Source organism: Alligator sinensis, unplaced genomic scaffold, assembly GCF_000455745.1.
Source record: "Alligator sinensis unplaced genomic scaffold, ASM45574v1 scaffold980_1, whole genome shotgun sequence".
NCBI lineage: Eukaryota > Metazoa > Chordata > Crocodylia > Alligatoridae > Alligator > Alligator sinensis.
The window spans coordinates 794,823-802,680 of record NW_005842722.1 but is presented as its reverse complement, the minus strand read 5'-3'; positions in this window follow the sequence as shown (position 1 = coordinate 802,680).

Sequence of the window (7,858 nt, the reverse complement as noted above, 5' to 3'; positions counted from 1 at the left end):
AGTTCAGTCTGGGTTTTTTTCAGCCCCTACTGGAGGGTGGGGCAGGTGTATTGGAGCTCCCCATTAGGTGGGAGGATTCGAATTCACCCACCCCACCCTCCAGTGCTAACTGGGGAACCCCTAACTGGGGGAGCTCTCTCTGCTCCCATTCCCCACTCCCATTCTGAAAACAGCCAGGGCTGGCAGGGAGCTTGCAGGGAGGAAGGGCTGTTGCTAGGGGAAACTGACTGCAGGCTGCAGCCAGTATAGATTCCCCTTCCCCCTGGATCCAACAGTGAACTTCTGTTTGGTCCAGGGGCTCTCTGTGACTCAAAACACTTCCTACAAAGCATTTCCAGTTACAGCGCAGAGCTGCACTTCTGTCTGAGCCCTGTATGAACACAGGACTAGATGTTCCCTGCCCTGAGGAGCTTACAATCTACATAAATAAGAGTATAATTTGATACCTCTTCTGGCCCTGTTGGACTTGCTAAAGCAGATGATGTGTGAAACATTTCCATGTCCTCCGGTATTGGTAGTTATTACTAATACCTGTATCAGTAAATGCTTCCAAGATACCTTGAAAATGAAGATGATTGTTTTGCTATAGCACATAAACAGTGGCGTGCTGCCACCTCTTGGCTCTGTAGATCAGGAATGAATGGTATAGAGGGGTTATGTGAAAGCTTGTGTTTGCAGGAAAAGTTTTCTCAAACTTTATTGGACACAATTTTGCTCAATACTACTCTGTGTGTTTTTTAAAAACAAATTATTCCCCACTAACTTCTAAGTCCTGCAGTCTATATGCAGGCAACATTTCCATTGACTTAATTATTTCCCCACCAAAATATCAAAGGGCAAGATTCTCATTCCACAAACACCCCCATACTCTTGTCTCTGCATTTAGCTGCATAAGAGCACAGGTATTTTAAGGCGCAGGAGGTGTGAGTGGCTTGGGGAATTTTCTGACACAGCACTGAAATTCTGGGTAGCTCCAGCCAGCATAGGTGGTTTTAGGCAGCATAGATGTTGTTCGAAATCAGGGGTAGGCAAAATATAGCCCACAGGCTGGATTTGGCTTGCCAAGTAATTGCATCTGGCCTACAGGCAGGAGCCTGCCAATGGCTTGTATCTGGCCCACAGTGCTCCTCATGGAGCTGAGCCCCTCTTGCTCCTGCCTGGGGTGGCTTGCATTGTGCTTCCGCCCATGTCTGCCATGGCCCTGGCCACAACCGCTATGCACAGCTTCCCAGCAGGTTGCTTTCAGTGTGGATGCACCTTTTGGGTACTGCTCAGCTACCCCCTGCCTCCAGTGGCTCCTCCTCCAGCCCCTGTTGCACTGCTTCAGGCAGCAGTTGGCTGAGGAAGCGGCAGTGAGCAGGGGGAAGCTGCAATTGGGTGGCTCCTGCCTCAGCGCGCAGGGCTCCAGCTCCTAGCCACCTTCTACCCACTCTGCCCACTTGGTACATTGAGCTGCCACCTGCAGGCAGCTGTGTGTGTGGACGATGGCCCTGCCAGAAAGCTGTGCATGCTGGCTAGGGCCAGGGCTGTGGCCCGGGCAGGTGTAAGTGGGAGTACGGTGCAGGCTGCCCTGGGCAGGAGCAGGAGGGGCTTGGCCACATGCAGAGCAGTGCAGGGGCAGCCGTAGGCTGGATAGAGGGTGGGGCGGACTGCATCTACACCACACTTCCCCGGACAAGCTCTGTCGCCTACACCTCCTTCCCTCCCTCCATCCTTCTGCCCCCAGCCAGCTCATGGGACCTAGTGCAGGCAGCCCCCTCCACCACACGCACATCCCCCACACACTCCTCCTACCCGCGCCCCCCACACACAGTGTACAAGAGTAAGACTTTATTTTGAGCCGTTATGCAATTACATCTATATACACTACTCAAAAAACATAAATCAGGCCAACTTTTTCAAAAAAATAACATTAAAATATGTTATAGTAGATGTTTGATTTTTAATATATGATATGTTTTGTTATCTATAATTTGTTAAAATGAGATCTTCTGAAAGATTTTGTGCATGCAGCCTTCAACAGCTCACCAAGACTCATTAAATGGGCCTCCAACCAAAACAATTGCCCACCCCTGCTCTAAATTATGCTGGGGATGCACTGGTCCTATATAATCCAGAATTCTAAGGCATAAAGGCTGCTTAAAGCTGCCTCCTGAAGTTACAGCATCCCATCTCAGCCTCAGAGCTCAGATCAGGAAAGTGAGGCACAGTAGGTGAAGTTTTTTGTCACCTAGCAGGTCAATGGTGGGAGAATGAATAAATCCTAGGGCAGCTAACTCCCTTTCCACTACCAACTGGATGACATTACCTGAAGGAGGATACTGGTCCTGCAAGGCTCCCATATCACCTCTCAGAAAACTGTCCTAACAACAACAGTGTTGCTGTCACTAATCAGCACTCCGAGCTGTCATGAGTTAACAGGGGCCTTGTCTACATTACAGAGTTCTACTGAGAGTCACATTGGTGGGGGCTGTGAAAAGATCAGAACTGGCTTGGGGCATTTTTGCTGGCAACCCCCCCAGTGTAGACAGCAGGGCTTCTGCACCTGGCAGGGGAATGTCATATGAAAAATTCCTAGCTGAGCTGTGCCTATGCCAGAGGGCTTCTTCCACTATAGCACTGCTGCGACGCTCGTGGTGGCTGTGGCCCTGTTGTGTAGACTAAGTCAGAAGTTCCCAGTTCCCAGCCTTGCAGTTGGCAGGCTGTGCCATGGGCAGCCTTGCCACCAGAGTGCAGAACTCCCTCTCTTGATGCCTGTTGACTTGTCACAACACTTAGCATTCATTTAACATGCTTTGCACACTTGAACGTGGTGCTGCCAGGTTCCTTGCCATAGTTTAGAGACCTGAAATAGCTTCAGTTCCAGGAAGGAGTCTCTTGAATCTAGAACCTTTTGCTTCAGAAATAACACTCCTGCAACCAAAGCAAAAGGGAGAGGCAAGGGTATAATGCATAGTGCATGTGTTTCAACTGGTGCCAAGACTCTGATCTTGGCACCAATTTGCAGAGGTTCCAGAAGTGCCATGGATGTCCATCATCTGAGGCCATGGGGGGACTTTGAGGTATGCAGTTGACAAACTTGTCTGGCAAATCAAAGCCAAAACAGGCAGAAGCAGTGCTGGGTTTGCCTGTTCTGTTCAGTGGTTCCATCCTGAGAAATGGAGCACAGACCAGGTGAAAGCAGTCTGCTCTATAGTGAGGTTTGTGAAGTACCCTAGAAATGAGGAAACAGACCTTCAAGCTCAACGGGTGCTTCAGGATATGCAGACCTATGCAGCTAGTTCTCAAGCACAGCTAGGAGGCCTTCTTTGCTTTCTAAGCCTGTGTCAGAGCTGTTGGTTTCCCTGTTCTGCTATACAGTGGAAAGGCGTTGTTCTCTCTACCACTTGGTTTTGCATGAATGTACAAAAGTTGGTTGCTCTTAATCTTCCCAAAGAACTTTATTCACCTTACCCTTGCTCTGATTAGAGTCAGTCAGGAGCTCTCCAGGTTAGAAAATGCAGATTCATCAAAACCAAATGTTTTGTGAAACGTTTCAGCAATTAGCACTTTCATTAAGGTTTGGTTATACAACTTACAGTGAACAAATGGGTATGGATTGTACTGCTGATATTTTTCTTTCCTATTTTTATTTTTTTACTGTATGTGCTTTGTTGAAGACTGAATGATAAATATTGCCACTAGGCACAGTAGTTTTCAGCACTGAACTTTAGAAAGTGTAATGTCTGTTCTTTTTCCTGGTGATTATCACGTCCTGAACAAAGCATGATTGCACACAGTTTTGGCTTGACACATCCATCCATCAGTTGGAAAAGCTATGAAAATCCACCAGTTTGAGTCCTCTCAAAAAGGAAAATGGATTTTGCTTTGACAGCTCCAGGATGGCACCAGGCATTGTGATTCCATAACAGTAAGGCAACATTTCTTTTACACTTGCATAGTTCCAGAAGGGTTTGTAGATAATGTTTGTCTTTTAAAGAGGGAAAGGAACTAGAAAATGTTAGAAAACAATAAATAAATAGGCAATGACAGAATAAATCAAAAAAGATGCACAGTTATTTCTGATAAGATATCAGGCTACAACATACAATTTCATTCTGTTGAAATACTGGAAGCCCATTAGTAGGTTGGGACTCTGTTGTTGATAGACATTATTAAACACATCAGCTACTTTAGATCTCATACTTTGCTGATAGTTTTTCTATGTATGGACAATTTTCTTTTAAGAGCTTGACAAGAAGAGATTTTCAGTTTCATAGTATGGTTAGAAAGCAAAATACCAACCATCTGTTTGGGAGGAGGGAAGTCATTGCAAACAGAATTCAGTCTGGTCTTAACATGTGGAAGGAAAAGCATTTGGATTTAGTAGTTAGAACTGAGGCTGGGGAATTGGGAGATCTGGTTTCTAATCCTGGCTCTGGCACAGCTGCAGTGTGATATTGTGGGCAGATCACTTGTCCGCCCTGCATATTAGCTTCCTCATTTAGAGGAATGCTATTTATCCACCTTTGTGAAGCTTTCTGAGGTCCTCTCCTGTAAGCTACTGTCAGAGGGCAGCCCTTAGAGGCAACACTCTGTAAATAACCAGAAAACAATGTATAAAAATCAAACCTGAAACAGCTTTCAGCAGTGCTTTTGGCAGTCTTTATGCATGTTATTCCATGGGAGTCTACAGGACATCTCACAGGAGGAGCTCCTTGTGGAAGCACCTGTGTCTATCTCATGAGGTGCACCTCAACTCTTCCACTTGATCTCTTTCAGTCTCAGTTCCCCTGTGGGCAGACGGCTTGCAACTGGAACTAAAGTAAGGCCAACCACTCTTGCCTGCCATGAGTATAAATTGGGAGGAAGCTCTTCATCCTTGTGCATATTGTCCTTAATCCAGCCCTGGTGCCGTCTTCTGGGGCTCCCCACCTTACATCAACCTCTGAGGTCTAAAATAGATGGTCAAGGGTATAGAGACTCTACTGTCTTGTATTGCCTTCCAAGGTAGATAATGCATAAAACAAAACCATACACAACTCAAAGATTACTCTGGCTCTTAGTCCACTCTTACAGTCTTTCAGCCTGGAGTTGGACCACATGGTCCTTGTCCTGTGAGACCCTTCTGACCTTAGCATCCATGCTCAGAATGGTCCACTGTGAGCAATTCATGACCCACTGTATTCACAGCTCCTCTCAACTAACGTCTCTATCTTCTCTTTCAGGTTCAGCGTCCCTGCTTAGGTTCCAGTCGTCTGCTCGCAACTGCCAGGACAATCCTGCCAGTAAGTTGCTCAGCTCCTCTGAGCTGTCTTAGTGGGCCTGCTGCCAATAGGCAGCTCTCCGCCATTCGCCCCTCCTGGGGCTTCCAGACCTCACTTCCGGCCCGTCCATTCCCATGGACCGGGCTGCTTTTAACCCGGGCATAGAATTCCTCCCTGTCAAGCAGCAGTGGCACACGCTTATGAAGTGTCACCACGATGGCGTTGGGGGTTTCCCCAGTGTCTCTCTTCTTACTCAGCACCGTTTCTCACTGTTGTTTCACCACTCCCTGCTGGCTGTGCAGGTACAATTCTTCTTCTCTTTCCTCCACTTCATCACACTCCCCACCAGTAGTTGACAGCTGGGCTCATAGTTTACATAACATTTTTCAAATATATGAATATATTCTAAACTGTTTTACCAAGGTAATTGATGTTGGTTCTAATCCTGCAAATGCTTACTTATTCCCCTAATGATAATATTTAAGTACTTCCATTGATTTCAGTAGAGCTATTTAACCTTTGTGCCTGCAGCATCAAGACTATAGGTTTAATCTATTTCTCTGTACAGTAATGGATTTTACCCACCCCATTGGGGGTGAAGCAGATTCCAGTGTATTTATAACTGGGCGTTTGGTTCATCTGGGGGTAAAAATAGGAGGCCAGACACAATTTAGATTAGAATCTGGGTCTGAGCTTTTTCAAAGTTTGAGAGTGTTTAGAGGTTGGTCTGAGCCTTTCTGTACTTAAAAATAGGTTTCAGGCATTGACGTAGAAATCTTTCTCATCAGCCATGGGAGAAAGTTAGCTGCACTTTCACATACTTGCTATATTTCTGGCAGCCATTTTTCAAAAGGAGGGCGAAAGAGAGGGAAAGGGAAGAAAGACAAAGAGAATATCTGGACCAATATTGAGCAAAAGCAGTTGTGATGTCACACAGTTACTATAGTAACTCCAGGATTTATTGGTGAATAAGCATACTGAGAAAGGTCATGCTTCAGCGAACCTCTGAACAGACCTGGTTCATTCAGACACCATTTTTTAAAAATATGCTGCTGCTTGAAGGAAAAAATAGGTAGTTGAAAAAATAACTGTAAAGGATTTGATATTTAACTTTGCTGCCTAATGGAATTTATTTTTCAGCTGTTACAAGGCCCCTGAAGATTGCAACTGCTAAAGAGTGAGGGTTTCAATGGGACTTATGCCTGCAGAAAAACTGTGGGAATAGGACACAAATGAACAAACATAATGGAGGATCTCTGGGGATGTGAACTAATTCCACCCAGCCCAGAAGGGGATGGGGAAGCTCTGATGTCTTTTCTGTTCTCAGATGCCAGTAGTGCTTGTCATCCCATTATGTCTGGCAGGCGAGCTGTTAGATTTGTATTTCACACACTCTCACTTGTCTTCGTTAATAATTCCATACGTGTCAGTCCACCTGTGAAACTGCAGATTAGGTGCTCCTTGCATTTGAGCATAATATTTTTAATACAAATCGTACTTCTTTTTGGTGTTTCTTGGCTGAAAACCCCTGAGCCATTAGCACTGCGGCAGGGTTGGTATCAGTAGTAATCCTACCATGGAACGTGATCATTGCTAAGCAGCTTTGATTAGTACGTCTTTGGTAAGATGGTTGCTTGTGACATTTTCCTTCTAAACTACTACTTCTAGAGCAAGGACTGCTGCTGCTCCACATCCCTTTGCGGCAGCAAGACTGGTTCTATTTCACCGCGTAGCATGAGACAGGACATCGGGATATTTTGCGCAGTATGTGTGTCCACAGTGTGCTGTGAAGCCCCAGACAGCATGCAAGGAATAGCAAGTAGGGGCAAGTTTGGGCAGGGAATGGGTTAGGCTAGAGGATCTCTTAGAGATTAGTGTTGAGAAACATAACATGGGGTGGTAGTGACTTCAGCCAGTCAGCATAGAAGCTAACTGCTATATGGGAGTCTTAGCATGTCACATGCATGCAGTAGTACATTAAGGAGAATGTGTATATCAGTCCAGAGAAGTTGTCTTTGGATGCCACCAATATAGACACCAGACCTCTTTGCCCACCTTTCCTGGGCAGTGTGCCAGGAATGAAAACCCTGATGTTCATCAATCCTTAGAAAAAAATGTCCAGGGTAAATAGAAAGCAGTCTTTTGCCAGGCAGCAGATGCAATCAATGTGAAGATGACATCTACTGTAGGGATGGAAATATATTTCATAAACCTAAGGCTGTCGGCGTATCATCTCTCTGGTAGAGAAAAATCATCTGTGGAGATCCTGAGCACAAAAGTGCCCTTTCTGAGTTAATGGCTTATCGCTAGAATTAGAAAGCTGAACAGGCGCGCACAGCCTGTTATTCTGCTGTTGCATCAGCTGCAGTGAGTCATCAGGGGCAGACACATGCAGTTGGTATGGTTCTTGCTGCTCTTCAATGTATACAGCTGAAGGCCTATTTTTTTACGCCTTCCTGAAGTGCCTGGATCCCAATTCTGTCTGTTTTCTGCACAAAAATTAATCACATAATTGAAATATAACATCAGAGAATAAAATCTTTACCTTTTCTTTTCCTCAAAAAACCACTCTTACAGCAATTTGGATTAATTTTAAAGACACAGGGCATTCC